Source organism: Macaca fascicularis, chromosome 7 (genome assembly GCF_037993035.2).
Source record: "Macaca fascicularis isolate 582-1 chromosome 7, T2T-MFA8v1.1".
NCBI lineage: Eukaryota > Metazoa > Chordata > Mammalia > Primates > Cercopithecidae > Macaca > Macaca fascicularis.
In genome coordinates this window covers 72,123,094-72,142,337 of record NC_088381.1, presented here as the reverse complement: position 1 = coordinate 72,142,337, position 19,244 = coordinate 72,123,094, and the positions used below count along the sequence as shown (strand labels likewise).

Genomic DNA, 19,244 nt, shown 5'->3' with positions numbered 1-19,244 from the left:
TCATTTATGGTCAGTTCATCATGGCCTGGATGGTAGTGTTGTTCATGTAGTGTTTCTTTCTAATATTTTCCAACATTTATAGTTTATCTACAGATAAAAAGACAAGAAATGATCTATAAATGGAAGCTGTGGAAAAGGAAGCAGTTCAAAAATGGTTGTGAATTGTTTTCCTGGCTCTCACCATCCTCTGAAATTTACCATTATCAAGGCCAGAAAAAGCAAAGACATATAATGCAACACAATTTTGATGCATTACACAATATATATTTTCTTCTATTCCTTGACCCTACTCCATTCCAACTAGGCTTTGCTGAGTGGGATTTCCAAGTAGGATGAGCTAATTCTGTTCTTCAGGGCATTTGCATCCTTTATTCTCTCAGGTACTACTGTGGTTCCTACTCTCACCTTTCCATCTGAGCACTGAAGCCACCACTTCAGAAAACACTTTTCTGACCAGCCTATCTGAAATAACCTTCCCCATACCAGCCACCCCATAATTCTCAATCCTCCAACCTCTTTTTCTTTTTTATAGAGTTCATGACTACTTGATCTTATACATTATGTATTTTAAAAACCTGTTTCCTCACTGTGTCATCCATTTACCAGAACAATAGTTTGCAAACTTACTCTGAAAGGACAAGATAAATATTTTAGTCTTTGCTGGCCATATGGTCTCTGTTGCAACAACTCAGCCCTGCTGTTGTAGCAGTCATAACAATATGGAAATGAATGGGCGTGGCTGTGTTCCACTAAAGCTGCATTTACAAAAACAGGCAGTAGGTTAGGCTTGGTCTGCAGGTCATTATTTGCTGACCCCTATCTAGAAAATAAGTCTCATGAGAACATTGTCTTTCCTGTCTCCCACAATATTTTCACTACTAAAAGTCAGTGCTTAGCAACTAGAGTGTTTAATTGATTTATTTTTGATTGAACAAATGAACAAATGAGTGAATCCATTACCCCAGGGAATGGGGATCACAGGAAATCTTAGGTAACAATATAAGTAAAGTAAATTATGAGCTTTTAAAACTGAGATCCTATGTGCTAACGACAGCGTGATATCTCTGCTACCATGTCCTGTCTTGACTATTACAAGGTGAATTTTAAAAGACACGTAAGTAGTGGGGAAATAGAGCCAGACAGAAATACTGATGTGGATCTCTATAAAGGGACCCTGTCCCCTGCTCTTTCTGGGCTGAGCATGGCCAATAGCTGAAGGTTTGAGTGACAGAACTTGCAGAGAGCTTTGGAGATCTAAGAATAAAGGAGATGTCCCTCTCCATCTTAGTTAGGCTTGGGGAGCAGGGGAATGCTGAACATAGCAAAAGAGAAACAAAGATGACTAATTGGATGATGTGACAAAAAATAAAAAAATAAAAAACTAGTCGTCCTTACAATACTTGTGCCAATGTGGCAAGGGTCAAGGCTCAATGGGTCATCATGCATCTAAAAGCAGCTCAATCTTGATATACACCTGGAGTGGTCTTGAGGTTGGAATGAGGATGCTGTCTCAGAGACCAGCTTGAACCACTGATCTGAGTTCTGGAGGGACTGTGGCCTTCTTAGCTGATACCAGCATAAAGTAGATCCCAATGCCATGATAGTATTAAAGGTCTGGTTCCTGGGCTCATGATCTGTATAGTCACATAGCATTCATTCTTAGAGGTCCTAGTGGTTGGTTTAATGATCTGCTATTGCTGTCCTGAAATTCTTAATAATTTTTGAACAAGGGGCCCAACAAATTATGCAGCTGTCCCTGGCTCTACATAAACACTATCAACTTAGACTGAAACCCAAGGAGACAAGGAGAAGTTATTCCATGACTGTCCCAAGAAAACTTGGAATGGACTCAGTTTACTCTAAATTGTCAAAGTATTTTCCAAGGAGCAGAATGGGATCTGGAAACAGATTCATTAGCTATAGAAAAATAAAACAATTTGACATTCTGCCAGTGTGTATTAGTGGGCCAAGATCTCTGGTTTCTACTGATGGGGAGAAAGAGGGCTACAGAGAGATGCTTAGATAGTTCCTAGCGGATTAGTTGAAATCCCTATTGAGTTTTAATTCATTGTGAAAATATTAGGAAACTGTATTCTCAGTCTCCGAGAGACTTTTCCAGAATTATCTTGTGTTGGTGTGAGGCATCTGAGTCATTTTGGAACTCTGGGGAACTGCCTAGTTGTCATTCCTTGCATAGTCTTTGAGTGAAGCAAAATTTATATGTACTGAAGAACTCTAAGCTTTAGGCCTAATATCAAAAATTGGTTTGTATTGAATAAGCAGACTGTGTAGCACAAGCTGCCTCCCAAAAGAGAAAGGATGAGGCCAGTCTGGAGCCACTAGGAGAATGCCGGGATGGGGAGACATGACCAGTGGCAGGTAGCAGATCATTTAACATTGAGAGTAACTCTCACTGGCCTTGAGATAAACAGTATTGAAACAATTGCAGCTCATCCACCTCCAGGCACTGACTCACTGATCCCCCTGTTCCACAAGCCTTAACTGTAGCTTTGATTAGACCAGAGACTGATTTCAGTAACTTTCTCCTGATAAGAGACCACCCATGTGGACAAGTTCTGGCTTATTTACTGAGGCTTTGCACTGAATGTCTTCATGTCCCCACTTCACATTTTGACATATAGGGCCTAACTGTCATGCATTTAAATGTTAAGTCTCCACCCCAAAGTGAACATGGGACAAATGTACATACATGTGTATGTTTGTTCAGTTTGCATGTGTTAAGACCCCCTTCATGAATATTCAGAGCTGTAACCTGTTGGATATATTTGATCAAGGCATTCTGTACAAATTCCTGTTTCATCCTTCCCTCCCTCAAAGTGCCTGCCAATGGCCTCTGCCAGGGGCTATGCTTTCCAGCCTGTCAGAATGGCCACCTTGCAAGCTGTAACCCTTTATAAGAAATAAAATCTCATTTCCAAATTAAAAAAAAAAAAACAAAAAAAAAAACAAAAACATTGAGAGTAACTCTCATCCATGTCCATTTTGCATGAGATAGACTCACCACTCTAGATGACTGGAAAATGGGCATAGCATAAAGTCAAGTCTTATAATTATGCTATTTTAAAGAGGTTATGTATTCCTAGGTCATGGAGTCTCAAATTTGCATAATAATTCAGCTATCAACTAATCTGGAGTATCAGAACAGCCTGACAAGGCTTTGTTTTCATGAAGATTTCTCTCTAGCACTATTGAAAGACTTATATGGAGGACTTTCCTGAAATCTTATGTAGATTCTATACATTAGGGTTCTGGTTTGTGAAAACACTCTCTGCATCTAGAAGAGAGCATTTTGGAAAATTTTGATGTTTCTCCAGGCACAAGGGCAGTCTGTGGACCTGTACTGCCCTCCTGTATCTAGGAACCTTGGATAGGCAAGGAAGGGCAGGTAGCATATGTGATGGGCTACTGTCCACATTGAGTTCATGCAAATTAACTCTTGGAGGACTTGCAGTAAGTCCCTCGAAACAATCTGTCTAAAATACACATATGATCATGACATGGCCCTGATGCTGAGTTTTGATGTCCCCCAATTGTCTAATGGGTCACGTGTAAAGTCCTCAGCTTGGCCACTAAGCTCCACCATGGTCTGACTCCTGCCTACCCTCCACTCTCCTTGCTGACTTTGCTGTTTCCTTCCTCTAAGCCTTTTCTTGTGCTGTTTCCTCTGCCTGAACTATCTTTTCCTCCTCTTTTGCTGGGTGATAACTTCTCCATTTTTTTCTCCTCCAAAGTCCCACTAACCCATCCAAGCACAACTGCTACCTCCCTCATTTGGGCCAACATTGTATCTCATAAATACCTTTATTATTGGCCCATTCTCACTCTGCTGCCAGGATTGCAATCTGGGAGCTTCATCAGGGCAAGGACCAAGGAAGTTTTTCCCACCACCTGGCTTGATGCATGATAGGCTCTTAATAAATATTTGTTGAATGAATTAATGATCTCTTGTCAGACTGAGCTCTCAGAGGACAGAGGACTATGCTTTTTTACTTGTGTATTACCAACATCTTACACAGTGGCAATTAAGAAGAATGTAGTTATTGCTTGTTTATAGAATACATATGCCATTAAAGGAGCACATCTTCCTTTTGGTAGTAGCAAAGGCTAGACATTCAGTAGAGTGTAGCCACTTTAAGCAGAAATGCGGAGGCAGCACAAGTGCCACCACCAGGCAGTCCCCTCAACCAACTTAAACCTAAGACCTTTTTGGCATCCTTTAATTGATCATCAGCTTTTGATTGCATAGACAGACATTTGTTATGAAGAAGGTAATTGTATATCCTGCTAGCCTGGGATAGCACTGGTTAATGCCTAGTGTCTTGGATTATTATTTAATTCCCATTTATGTCCTAGTTTGGAAGATAAATTATATGGCCACCCTAGTTGTGTGTTAAGTGATACGCACATACATTATAGGTATCAAGTTATTAATGTTTCCACAAAGTCCAAAATATGATACCACCTGATGAAGCTTGTAATGAGGTAAGAGAGATGAGAAAAATGCTCACAAATTAAAATGCACTGAAGCATCACTAGGTGAGTAAATGAGGTTGTATATGACAGTGTCCATGTGTTTGTGAGCTCTAGAAAAAGCTTCAGTGAGAATGTGACACTGGGAAGAGCCTTGAAGAATGAAGAACAGACTGCTTCCAACAACTGAAGTTCTTTTTACTTTTCCCGAAAGAACCTGGAGCAATCCTGTCTTGGTTCATGCTGGCATTTTCTCCTGCCCTGTTTTTCTGCCTTTGCTTGCAGTGCCTTTACCTTCCAGAGTGTTTTTCCTACTTTGATGCATTTATCTCAATGTGATTCATCTTTCATGACCCAGGTTGAACCCCAGAGTTCAGGGTTTCTCACATTCATGGTGATTCCTGCATATTTCAACTCCTGTGGACCCTAAAACCTATTTTAACTAGCTTGTCACTTACCATATGGTACCTTCTAGTTTTTTTCTCATTTGTAACATCTTCCGTTAACTCCAGGAAAAAAGTAAATCTTCTGGTGAGAATCAGAAAGGTTTGACTGGAGGAATAGAGACTAGAAGACAGTAACCCTGGAATCACTGTGGCAGAGGGAGGAATAAGGGACTGAGTTCTAGAACCTGGTGTCAACTAAAGATGAGAAGTTGCCTGTGAGAAAACACCTTCCCCCAGACCAGAGCAGAGTGAATAGTCCCTTACTGGCAACCTGGGGCATAGGGTCATGGACATATAGGGAGAAGCAAAAGAGCAGTGAGAAGTTCAAGAGTAGACTTTTGAGGGCACTGGAGGTGAGCAGCAGCTGAGCAAATGGCCCCAAGTGGTGGTTGGACCGCTTCCTGATGGTGACATGAGAAGGTACTGGCTTCTTCCAGGTCCTCCCTATGCACATTCTGCCAAGGTATGGAGGTCTGAGAATGGTAGACTATCCACAGTGCACAGGTGGAGCCTGTGGAAAGAGCAGAAGGAAGATTTTTTAAGCTATTGGAAGATTTTGGGAACAGGGTATGGGTGTTTCCATGAGGACAAAGGATTCTTCAGAAGGCAAGAGATGATCAACAGATGACATCACAGTGATCTGGGAATGAGACACCACACAGGACAGAAAGAAACATTGCAAGAATATTCTCCTTGTTTTAATCCAGAGAAAGAACTTTTTGAGGAGCTGAGGTACCAAACAATTGTCCTGAAAGAAATGAGTACCTTGATGCTAGTTCTAAGTTGGCAATAGGAACACACCTATTACATGCCTTTCTTTATTCTTTTCCTTTCTTCCTTCTTCCCTCCCTCCCTCCCTCCCTTCCTGCCATTTTTCACTTCATCAGTCACCCCCAAATTGAATGTAAGTCCTTAGAAGGGATTGGTAATATGCCATAATGAATTAGATCACCACATTATTTAGCCTGATGTCTTAACCCTAGTAAGTAGGTGCTCAATAAATATTTTCTTATTCAATAATTGGCTGGGAATGTTCGTGGAGAATATGAATGTGAACATTTCTTTATCAGTGTCACTCTTGAAACTTAAACATCAAAAGCAATGCTTTTGGCTCCTTGGTTATTTATTTTAGAAACACCATATTAAGGTCCATTTTGTGGGCACTAGCTTTTGATGACCATAGGATTTCATGCTCAGATATTTTGTTCTTAACATTTTTAATGTTTTTCCTTTTTTTTTTCTTTTTTCTTTTTTCCTGAAGCTTGGGTAATGGTGGATACCATAAGGAGAAAGCAAGCAGACAGACAGACATGAGGTAGAAATCAGGTTCTGGAACCCAAATATCATCTTAACAGGTTAGAACACCAAGAGCAATGAAGGACGTTGAGCACAGCACAGCTTGATTAAGCAGAGCACAGAATCCATCAGGTGACACATGGACTCTCTGGGAAGCACCAAGATGGTCAGCCAAGGAAGCTAGAAGAAAAATAATGACGTCAGAGAACAGTTATTTGTGAAAAGGCATTTTCTGAATCAGTAAGGTTCTCATTTTCCCTTAGCTTTACTCTGTGCATAAACTGGGGGACAGTGCAGTTCCTTCTGTTTGGAACTTCTTGACTACTTCCTCTTCCTGCTGCTAAGGCTTTCTCTCACTGCCACCTGTTTCCTGCTCTTCTTAGCTCAGCCCTTTTGAGGTCAGACACACGCTTAGACTTCAGAGAGCATGAATATACCAATGGCCTACCCTTCATTTCTTTCCTAACTTTGCAATGTATGGAATTTCACATGTAGAGCAATGGTTGCCAAAGCTCGGGTGAGTTTATCCACCTAAGAAAGAGCTTTTCAGCCGGGTGCAGTGGTTGGCTCACGCCTGTCATCCCAGCACTTTGGGAGGCCGAGACAGGTGGATCATGAGGTCAGGAGATCAAGACCCCGGGCTAACAAAGTGAAACCCTGTCTCTACTAAAAATACAAAAAAATTAGCCAGGCATGGTGGCTGGTGTCTGTAGTTCCAGCCACTAGGGAGGCTGAGGCAGGAGAATGGTGTGGACACAGGAGGCGCAGCTTGCAGTGAGCCGAGATAGTGCCACTGCACTCCAGCCTGCGCAACAGAGCAAGACTCCGTCTCAAAACAACAAAACAAAAAGCTTTTCAAGGGATGGGCTTCGGCTCAGAATTTCTGGTGGACCAAAATGCTGATTCTCTTAGTTCTAGGGAAGACTGGAGCCCCTGGGCTGTTCTCAAGGGGCATGTTGGGAAGCATTCATCTAAAAGTTTACCTTAGCAGCAGCAGCTTCAGGAAACCATATCCACAAAACTTGAGCTTTCTTCAAGAATGAAGAAGAAAAACACCAAGCAACCCTCTATTTTCAGAACCTCAGGAATCATCTGAGAAACACTGCTTGCTTAGGAGTCAGACTGACATTACATAAATCATCAATTATCCTTCTATTTGTGTACTATTTATAACCCGCCTAAGTGGCCATGGTTTGCCTGCCTCTGTGCTTTTGGACTGGCTACTCTGCTTCCTGAAATGCCTTTGCCTCCAGGAATGACCTAGCAAATGCCTAACTCATCTTTCCACACCCAGCTCAAAATAACTTTTTTTGTGAAGCCTTTCATGATTTCCCCCAGCAAAGGTAGAATCTGCCTGTTGGGTTCTATCAGATTACTTTCTCAATTACTCTTTTAGTGCTTAATTAAATAATTTTTAAAATAATTACCACATGTCAGGAACTCTGTTAAGAACTGGGGAAAACAATAATGAAATGAGACAGACCTTGTGGCCAAGATTCTTTGAATCTGTCTCTGATCACATTGGTGAGATCGTACCTATTTATTTGTTCCTTACATACCAGGAGCATGGTCTCTAGAGTCAGGCAGCCTAAGGTCATACATGGCTCTGCAATTAACTATCTGTGGGACTTGGAACACTCTTGAAACTCTATGTACCTCACTTTCCTTATCTGTAAAATAGGCACGTTAATAACACCTCATAGGTTGTTATGAAGAATAAATGAATTAATGTTTGCAAAGTGCTTAGAACACTGCTTAAAATTTAGCAGGCACTCTTAAATATTACTCATTTCACTAGGCTCTTCCCTCTGGGGTAGGTTCTTGATGTTATTTTTTGTGTGTTTCAAGCATTTGATGTAGTATGCAGCATACAGTAAATGCTTAATAAATATTTGTTGAATAAATGAACCATTATATAACAGATTAGTTTTAAAAAGAAAATATTCTAATTCTTACATCTCTTCTAAGGCAGAGAATTCACTATTTGCTCCCTTAAGACATTCAGCTTGGATAGCCATGCATGAAACCATATTAAGCCTGGAGAATTTCCATCCACTCTGGGGGCTGCTATTGATTTTACCTACTGAAATATTTGACTCCATCATAAAATGAAAGATTATTCACAAACAAAACAGGGAAACAGTCTTTAAATGTTTATATCTGCAATTCGCATGCGATTTAACATTTTCCCTTTTGCATAGGAGTGAAAAATATCTCTGTTTTAGATGGGAGTAAAAAATGGCTCCAAATCGATTGGTTATTTGGTCTATAGTCATTTCAGAAGATGTATAGGAAACAGAAAATAATTTTGTAAACTGATTTTGCTTGGAAACAGCAGAGGATCAGATTTCTTCCCTGGCTCAGCCAGAAACCAAGATTTTTTTTTGTAATGGGGTTTACTGTGATGGAATTTGTCAGTTAACTGGGTCAAACATTTAGAGTAAATCATCTTTTCACTCTGCCTAATGATTACAGTAGTCCTCCTTCATCCACAGTTTGTTTTGCTTTCCACAGTTTCAGTTACCTGTGGTCAATGGTGGTTTGAAAATAGGTGAATACAGTACAGTAAGATATCTTGAGAGAGAAAGAAAGGAAAGAACACGTCTATATAACATATTGCGCTATATTGTTATAATTCTATTTTATTTTAGTTGTTAATCTTACTGTGCCTTATTTATAAATTAAACTTTATTATAGGTACATATATTTAGGAAAAAACATCATATATGTAGAGTTCTATACTATGGACAGCTTCAGGCATCCACTGGGGTTCTTGGAATGCATCTCCCATGAATAAGGGGGGGACCACTTTCTTGTGTAAAAGTCAATTGTACTATTTTGGAATGGGAGGAGAATTGTGGTATGATGAGGGCAATGCTACACCTTGCAAGGACCTAGGAGCTCTCTCTTCAGTTTACTCGGTAATTTATCCCTACTGGGTTGAAAGTCTTTTGATAAGAGTATAAGCCTGTCACTCTTCCAAGTCTTGAGAAGGGCCTGGCTCTTCCCCAAGACTCACATAGAATGCAACATGAGAACTAACGTAGACTTATTGCTTCCTTTTCCCATGCTACCAGTTATTTAGCACCTATCATGTATCAGGTCTCTTATGTGCGTGGTCTCACTTAGTCTCCATAATAGTGGCACATAATATTAAGAGTACTAACTATAGTCTCTGTGGCTTTTCACATTCATGCTTTATGTTCTCACATGTGTAACAGTTCAGTCATGTGTTTTGAGGGTGGCCTTCCACATAGTGATTCAGAGATCCAGTCTCCTTCCATCAGGTGGCTCTGGCCTTCTTTAGGACCTCAGAATGCTCCACTGGATCCTCCTCATTCACTGGAAAACCGGAGAAGAGTGTAATGGAATGAACTGTGATATGGTTTGGTTCTGTGTTCCCACCCAAATCTCATTTAAATTGTAATCCCCAGTGTTCGAGATGAGGCTGGTGGGAGAGGTGATTGGATCATGGGGGTAGTTTCTAATAGTTTAGCACCATCCCCCCAGTGCTTTATTGTGATAGAGTTCTCATGAGATCTGGTTGTTTAAAAGTATGTGGAACCATCCCCTTTGCTCTCTGTCTTTTTCCTGCTGGCCATGTGAATATATGCCTGCTTCCCCTTTGCCTTCCACCGTGACTGTAAGTTTCCTGAGGACTCCCGAGAAGCAGAAGCCTGTGGAGCCCACAGAGCCATGAGCAGATTAAACGTGTTTTTTTTTTTTTTTTTTTTTAGATGAATTATCACTCTGTTGCCCAGGCTGGAGTGCAATGACACGATCTTGGCTCATTGCAACCTCTGCTCCTGGGTTCAAGGAATTCTTCTGCCTCAGCATCCTGAGTAGCTGGGACTACAGGAATGTGTCACCACACCGAGCTAATTTTTGTACTTTTTAGTAGAGATGAAGTTTCTCTATGTTGGCCAGGCTGGTCTTGAGCTCCTGACCTCAAGTGATCTGCCCACCTTGGCCTCCCAAAGTGCTGAGATTGCACACATGAGTCACTGCACCCTACCTAAACCTCTTTTCTTTATAAATTACCCAGTCTCAGGCATGTCTTTATGTGCCAGAACGAACTAATACCAATTGTGTCCCCCCAAAAGATATATTTAGGTCCTAACCCTGTGTACCTGTGACTGTAACCTCACATGAAAATAGGGTTCTTGCAAATATAATAAAGATACAGATTAAGATGAGGTCATATAAATTAGGATAGTCCCTATATTCAATGACTGACACCTTTACATGGAGAGGGATTTGGAGAGACAGAGAAGGCATAGGAAAGAAGGCCATGTGATGATAGCAGAGATTGGAGTGATGCAGCTACAATCAAAGATCATGGGATTGTTGGAAGCCACTGAAAGCTAAGAGAGAGATTCTCCCTCAGAGCCTCCAGGAAGAGCCAGCTCTGTTGACACCTTGATTTCAAACTTTGAGCCTCCATAGCTGTGAGAGAGTAGAGAGTAAGTGTCCATTTTACCACCTGATGTGTAGTAATTGTCAATGACAGCCCTGGAAAGCTAATACAGAAAAGGAGAGTGGGAAGAAGGCTTCATCACTAAATTCTTTCAGACCTGAAAGATGTTGCACCACTGCCGTCTGTTTGATTCCAAAGAAATCTGTCAGTTTTGTACTTTTGTACATAATGTATATGTTCTCTGGTTGCTTTAAGATGTTCTTTGTATCACTGGTTTTAGGCTATTTGATTATAACATGTTTTAATGTGTTTTAAAATGTTTCTTGTGCTTGGAATTTATTGAGGTTCTTAGATATGCATGTTTATCATTTTTACCAAATTTGTCCATTTAAAGTTCTCCCACAATTTACTGATGCACTTATTTGTTTCACTTTTTAGTCTTTTTTTCCTCTATTTTGAATAGTTTTGATTGCTGTTTCTTCAATTTCACTAATTTTTTTTTTCCCCAAGAACCCATCTAATCTTCCATTAGTCCCATCCAGAGTATTTTTTACCTCAGACATTGTAATTTTCATCTCTAGAAGTTCAATTTTAGTATTTTATACTTTTCATGTCTTTCCTGTAGATCCTTTTTTTTTTTTTTTTCTTAAGATGGAGTTTCACTCGTGTTGCCCAGGCTGGAGTGCAATGGCACAATCTTGGCTCACTGCAACCTCCGCCTCTTAGGTTTAAGTGATTTGCTTGCCTCAGCTGGGATTACAGGTGTGTCCTGTAGATTCTTAACACATGAAATATAGTCATTATATCTGTTTTAATGTCCTTGTCTAATTCTATGATTGGTGTCGTTTCTAGATCGTTTCTCTTGACCTTTTAATTTTCTCTTCATTATGGATTGCATTTTTCCTGCTTCTTTGCATGATTGGTAATTTCTGATGGATGTTACACATTGTTGGGTGTCATTAGCTTGTTGAGTGCTGGATATTTTTGTATTACTCTATGTATTTTCGATTTTTTTTTTCCCCAAGGACGTGGTAGAGTTACTTAGAAACACTTCTATCCTTTCAGGTCTTTATTTTAAGCTGTATTGAGTGGAACCAGACCAACATTCAGAAATGCCAGAAAAGCATAATTTTTCCCAATAAATAAGGGAGGTATTTATTAGTATTCTGATGCCCTTTGAATTATGAAGTTTTTCACTTTAACCCTTGGAAACAGGTACTGTTCCTCACCCTCAATGAGATACAGCTTCATTCCTGCTGATCCTTTCAGGTGGTTCTTTCCCTGGGCTCAGGTAATTTTTTTCACATGTAAGCCCTGATCAGTTTTTAGCTGAATAGTTGATGGTTGATGACTTTCTGCAGGTTCCTGGAGTTTTATCTTTCTTTAGCTCTCTTTTCCTGTGTTCTTCCCTGCAATCTCCAGGCACTTTAGCTTTTGCAGATGCCTGACTCCCTTGTTCTTTCTCCTCAACTAAGAGAGAAGTCTGAAAAACCTGTTTTCCCTCTCTGTGCTGTGGCCTGGAAACTTCTTCCAGGCAGTAAACTGGGACAATTGTAGCACTCACCCTCTTGCTTCCTATCTTAGGGATCACTGGCCTTTGTTGACTAATGTTCACTGTCTTGAGTGATGTTGGCTCACATATTTTGTCTGATTGTTAGTTTTTTTAAGTGAGAGATTGATCTGGTCCTGTTTCTCCATTTTGACTGAAACATTGTGGTGGATTAATCAGGGCCAGAAATTCTTGACACTCTTCCCACTGAGAAGTATGGTCTATGTCTCCTACCCTTATGTTCAGACAGGCTCTGAGGCTGCTTTGACCAACAGAATACAACAGAATTAGCACTATGTTAGTTTCCCAGACTTTAAGAGATTGTCAGTCTCGTTTCCTTGCCTTGTAGGACACTCTCTTGGAACCTTGCCATCAGGGCACAAGGAAGCCCATCACTCTATAGAGAATCTGATGTGGAGAAAAACAGAGGCCTGGCTGACAGCTCCAGCTAAATCCTAGTTGACAACCAGCACCAACTTACCAGCCATGTGAGCGAGCGATCTTCGAAGTGGATCGTCTAGCCCTAGTCAAGCTGTCCCAGCAGATGCCACATGGAAAAGAGACAAGCTGTCCCTTTAAGCCCTGACTGAATTGCAGATTCATGAGCAGAATAAATGACTGTTATTGTTTTAAGTTGCTACGTTTTGAGGTGGTTTATTATACAGCAATAGGTACCTGGAACACCCAGTTTTAACAGGCAAGAGCTCATCATTTGGCCCATGCATTGAAAGTGGTTGGGGAATGTCGTATAACAGCATGCTTTCAAAGACAAGAATGTGGATTTGCTGGGCATACTATTATCTCCTCTACTTACGGTGTAGGTTTATATCCATATTGGACATTCTGGGAAACTAAGACTCAGAGATTAAATAGTATGTCCAAGGTCATAGCAAGTAGTAGAAAGTGTCAAGATTTGACCTTGGCTTTCTTTTATCCTTAAACCTGAACTCTTGGCCAGGCATAGTGGCTCACACCTATAATCCCTGCACTTTGGGAGACAGAGGCAGGGGGATCACTTGAACCCAGGAGTTTGAGACCAACCTAGACAACATAGTGAGACCCCTTCTCTACAAAAATTACAAAAATTAGCTGGGTGTGGTGGTGGGCACCTGTGGTCCTAGCTATTCAAGAGGCTAAGGTGAGAGGATCTCTTGAGCCTGGGAGGCCAAGGCTGTAGTGAGCCAACACGCCATTGCACCCCATCCTAGGGGATAGAGTGAGAGTATATCTCCAAAAATAAAAAGTAAAACATTGAAAAGGAAATAAACCCGAATGGTTTCTTCCATATCCTTCCCTGTAGACTTCATCCATCTGAGTGGCTAGAGCCCTGCACCAATTTCTAGGCTTCCTTGTACGCTCATAAATTGCTTTTCTTTTTCTGTATCTGCCTACTCTGCTAGAGGAGCTATGACAAATCAGTAGAGCTAGTCTACATGGTTGGGCTAATAGAGACCATGAAATAAAGTGGAGGACCCTCCAATAGGGGCACATGTGAAACTGAGAGTCATGTGGGAAAACAAGTTCCCAGATCTAGGGAGAAGAGCCTGAATATGTCACCAGAATATAAAAGTCTAAATTTGTGACCACGTTTAGTGAATCTGAGTCTCTTAAGTGCAGAGAGTAAGGAACACATCTGGGGTTGTCTTGGAGTGGTCTTGGGACCAGCACTGTGACTGGCTGTTATAGGCAGGATGAAGTATGACTTAGGGCTGGCCCATATGTATTTGAAATCTCAGGGCTGGGACTGGCATTTGTTGTGCTGCAAGGGATTTTTCTTGGGCTGGTGGAGATTTAAAAGGAGATTCTCATGTTGCAGCTTATTGCCTTTTACTCTGTGATGATTAGTTTTATGTGTCAACTTGGCTAGGCTATAGTAACAGTTATTTCATTAACACCTAATCTAGGTGTTGCTGTGAAGATACTTTGTCGATGTGGTAAACATCTATACTCAGTTGACTTTATGTAAAGAAGATTATCCTTAATAATGTGCACAGCCTCATCCAATCAGTTGAAAGGCCTTAGGAGCAAAATAGTTTTCCCTGATGGATGAATGAGAAATTTTGCCTCATGACTGCTGCATCAGATCCTGCCTGAAATTTTCCAGCCTGTCAGCCTGTCATACAGATTTGGGGCTTACTAGTCCCCTAGTCCCCACAATTATGTAAGTCAGTTCCTTGAAATTATCTATCCATCCATTGACCTTTTACTGACCTCTGATTCACTGGGGAGCCCTGACTGGTACAGACTCTGAGGGACACAGGGAGCACAGACAAATTACCATTCCAAGGATACACTTGAGTTCTTTGCTGAAGCACCAGAGAATACAGCCAATAACATTAGGACTCAGTTACGAATATTCAGAGAAGACGAAATGCCACCAGCAACTTGACCTGTCTTGGTGGCATCAAATACACCCTTGAAAGAGAAAAGTGAGTTTTCCCATGCCCTAATCTCGATTGTTCAGCGAATCAATGCATGCTCATCTTGGAAAGCTGACTTATTGCCCTAAACACCCAGGAACATCTTAGGTGGCACAGTGGCCTCTCATATTAAACATTTACCCTTAAACTGAGGTTCAAGTGCTGTGGGGACCAGAGCTGCTTTAAGGAATTTCTCCAACAGGCAATTATCTGCATTGCACACCAGGGCTAGGCAATGCTTGTTGGAAGGCAGCGATTTAAACTCTATGCACACACAAGTGGCCTCCGAATTAACTGCAATGTCTGTGTTAAAAAGAGAGAATGAGGCAAAAAAAGATCTACAGCCAGTGTCATTATGGGCAGCTCAATGAAGACATCTGCTCCATGCCCAGTGGCGGTCAGAACTGCAGATAAGACACATGACTGTGAAGTGGATGGAGAATGAGATGCGGAAATATTATCATGCCATCCTATAAATCAGTGGTACATCCTCACTTTGAATACAGCAGTCAGGGCCAGCTGTCTTATCTCAACGAGGATATAAATGAAAGGGTGAAAGGCCAGTGAAGGGCAGTGAAGCTGATTAGAGACATCGGAGATGAGGTGGGGGCAGGAGGCGACAGGGTGGATTTTGCTGGCAGAGAAAATGCCAATGATTAGAGCTCTATATTACAGAGTCATGTGGAGTGGTGAGAGACCAGGTGGAGGTAAATGAAGTAATAAAGGGCTCCCCAAAGGCCAAGTGGGTGTTCCTATTTATCCCGCCTCATGAAATTAAATGGCAACAGATTTGAAATGGATGAAAGGACATCTCTCTTAATGCATAAGGTGCCTGGTTTTCAATTGCGTGTCTGCGAGGCTGCCTGGCCTATTGAGGAGCATGCTAGGGAGTTGAGGCTGGGAGGGAGGAAGCACTGTTTCTGGTGAGGTGGGTGTGTCTGGCCTGCTTGCTTTTCCTGTCCAAGTCTCCGGTGTGTCTATAACATGGAGGGGTGGGGCCATATTTTTTCAGGTCCTTCCAACTCTGAAGATTTCTGATTCTCTGCTTTTCCCTGGAATCGCTTCCTTCCCTCCTCTGCTCCCCCTGCTGGGAAAGTAAAGGAAGGCAGGCTAGGAAATGGGGTAGCAGAAGCAGGTTTCCTGGGCCTTCATAGCACTGGGTTGCAGAAGCTTGGGATGCTGATGAAAAGGACTGTTTCATGATGTAAATGAAAGGCTCTCTTAGATAAATGAAAGCATCTTTTTAAGTGCCAGAGTAATCCCAGCTCACACTTTCCAGTTTCTTTGACTTAAGAAAATTACCAAATTTCTTATCTTCCTTGAACTTCAGTTTCTTTCTCTTTAAAGAGGGGGTAATATGATTGCCTCCTTCATAGATTATGCATTTAAGGTACTTAGTCACACAAGCAATGTTTAGTAAATGAAATCTATTATTGAATCTATTAAAAAGTTGGCATAAACCCATAAGTAATTTGACAAATCAAACTAGTAATTTGTGGCAGATTCAAGATTCAAATGCATGCCCATCATCATGTGAAGGATGCGTTTTCCCTACTGGATTACATTGCTTTTAGTTGAGAAAAAAAGCTGCCTGGAGTCTAAGGCAGTGTTTGATTAATGCCATATGTGTAAGGCAGATAAGCACCATGGGAGGTCAGGGAGGGAAAATGCTCATAGAGTGGACTGGGGTGGTCCTTGGGAACTTCCTGGAGAAGGGGTCATTTGAATAGAGACTTAGTAAAATGGAAAACTAAAGTGGAGGTTAAGGGGCATTCACCACAGAAGAATCTCTTCATGCCATTCAGAGAGGCCAACTCGAGTCCAGGAAACACACCTACCTTATGGAAGTCAAGAGTTCCAATAAGGTGATGGTGATGAAGATGGAAGATGGTAATTCCAAAGGGCTCTGAAATGCAGGCTCAGTTTGAAATATTTCCTAAGGAAAATGAGGAGCCATCAAAGAGTTGTAAACTAGAGTGCAACACAATCTTCTCAACACTACCAAGATGTGTTTGAGAAGGTAAATACAGCAGCCGTGTTCAGGATAGAGGAAAGAGAATCTGGAGCTGTCAGATAGCTGGGCATGGCCACCATCTGGGTCGTAAATTTGTGTGGCAGGATAAGGGTAGTGGCAGGGGGAATCAAGGCAGGCATGGGGGAGTGTGGCCTGAAAAAGATCAGGTGGCAGCGATTACCAAGTACTTGTTTGCCAGGCCCTCTTCCAGTCACTCAATGGATTTGCACTACCATCCTGTGAGGTGGGCATGCTGATGGCTTTGGAGCAGATAGACCTGGAATTGCATCCCTGTTCCAATTACAAGGACTTCCTGCAGGAGTGATTGGGCCAGTTACCACCCTGGTAACTGGGTGTCAGTTTTGTCCTCTTTTAAATGGGGTAATATGATCTATCCTGCAAAGTTGTTTTGAGGGTTAAAGATAATGTGTGAAAAGCACCAAACAGTGAGAGCTTGTCTTGTAGAAAGCATGTGCAAAATGGACACTCCTGTCGACATCTTTACTTTTAAAAGACTGCTTGAAAGAATTTTCGGCCTGGATGTGAGTGGGTGGCATGAAACTTAAAGGGTCAAAGATGACTCTAGAATTCCAAGTGTCAGAGCTTGAGAAAATGCTCTTCCCAGTGGCAGAAAGAAGGAAATTGGTTTTGAAGGAAATATGATAGACTTGGTTTGATTTTGAGGTGATGGCTGGGTATTCAAGCAGAAAAGCTTGACAGCCCATTGGAAGCATAAAGCCAGACCTCTGTAAGACACCAAAATTCTAGAGGAAAATTGAGCAATTTATCAAGTGTTTAAATATCTTGCCCACACAATGACAAACATCCAGATTTTTGGAACCCATTTGACATGGATTTAAATGTCAACATTTTTATCTCAATACTTGGTTGGGTTTTGGTGCCGAAAAAGACCTCTTGTTTTTCCAGATTTGAACCCACTAATTTTGCCAAGATCCACATGGCCCAAATTGCCATCTATTTCTTTGCCCTTTGACAGGAGACTAGAAAAGGGTTAAACAAGTTTATTTCTCTTTTAGCTCTCGGCTCTCTGATTCTTTATTATTCACACCTCAACAAATCTTATTTCGTTACATTTTTGGAATCACAATGTAATTTTGGTGATTAACTTTAAATTGGGGATAATACCCTGACAGGCATTAACATAATGTCAAAACATTTTCTCACAATTATTTCTTAACCTTCGTCAAATCACTCTTCCCCTGTGGACCTTTATTAATATAATATGGACAACACCAGAACTCAAAGATGTAGAAAGGAAAAGTGATGACCGGGAACACTTATCGGAAATGATCAAGGCTAGTAAAAGACAGTGAAGCAGAGCCTTGTATTCTCACATTTCCCTGTCTCGGAGCAGAAGTGAAGTGAGTGCTGGAAGTGGCTCCTGGGATGTTTGGGTTAGAATGTGGCTGGTAGGAGTTTTGTTCCCATTGTCACATCTGTTACCATTACCCAAATGGAGCATGCATTCTGGTGAAAAACGAAAACAGCTTGGAAGGCCAAAAATAGTAGCTCAGCTCCACATGGAGAGACTTAGGAACCAGACAGCGCCTGCTAGAAGCAGAAGTAGAAATAATACCGTATAAAGTGAGAGAGTCTGAAGAGTTTTCAAAACATTTTCACTCATATTATCTACTTTGAGAATCCCAGCCACTTTGTGAAAGTAGACAAGGTCAATGTGGATCAGCCTCATTTTATGAAAATGTAGACATTTTCAGCAACTTGCTTCAAATGATACAGTGAATGTGAAGCATCATAGTAGCTTTGCTTTGGAGTCAGGGAGAAATGAGTTCAAATATAGCCTGGTTCCACCATTTACTAGCTCTATGGACTGGGAAAGTAGCTTAATTTCCCAGAGTTTTGGTTTCCTCATTCATAACTTGAAGATAATAGTAGGACCTTTCTCATAGAGTGAAATTTACATAGAAAATTCTCAATAATTGGCCGGGTGCGGTGGCTCAAGCCTGTAATCCCAGCACTTTGGGAGGCTGAGACGGGCGAATCACGAGGTCAGGAGATCTAGACCATCCTGGCTAACACGGTGAAACCCCGTCTCTACTAAAAAATACAAACAACTAGCCGGGCGAGGTGGCGGGCACCTGTAGTCCCAGCTGCTCAGGAGGCTGAGGCAGGAGAATGGCGTAAACCCAGGAGGCGGAGCTTGCAGTGAGCTGAGATCCGGCCACTGCACTTCAGCCCCGGCGACAGAGCGAGACTCTGTCTCAAAAAAAAAAAAAAAAAAAAAAAAGAAAATTCTCAATAATTGGTAGTTATTATAACTGCCCAAGGGGTTTACCTTGCCCAATGCCTAGACAGAGGCAATTCATCAAGACAGGGGAATTGCGATAGAGAAAGAATAATTCATGCAGAGCCAGCTGTGCAGGAGACCGGAGTTTTATTATCACTCAAATCAGTCTCTCTGAGCATTTGGGGAACAGAGTTTTTAAGGATAACTTGGTGGGTTGGGGGACACCAGTGAGCCAGTAGTGCTGATTGGTCAGAGATGAAATCATAGGGAATCGCAGCTGTCTTCTTGTGCTGAATCAGTTCCTGGGTGGGGGCCAGAAGATCAGGTGAGTCAGTTTACCCATCT

At 41.5% G+C, this 19,244-nt stretch overlaps 1 long non-coding RNA gene across 1 annotated transcript in view; it reads left to right on the top strand.

The window, feature by feature from the left end:
- The window catches only part of LOC135971648 (uncharacterized), a 31,236-nt gene extending 18,404 nt beyond the window's left edge, over window positions 1-12,832 (top strand). The window contains exon 2 of the long non-coding RNA XR_010587896.1: window positions 12,549-12,832. This is a non-coding gene — a long non-coding RNA (uncharacterized lncRNA). The remainder of the gene's footprint in view (window positions 1-12,548) is intronic.
- The last annotated feature ends 6,412 nt before the right edge of the window (window positions 12,833-19,244 follow it).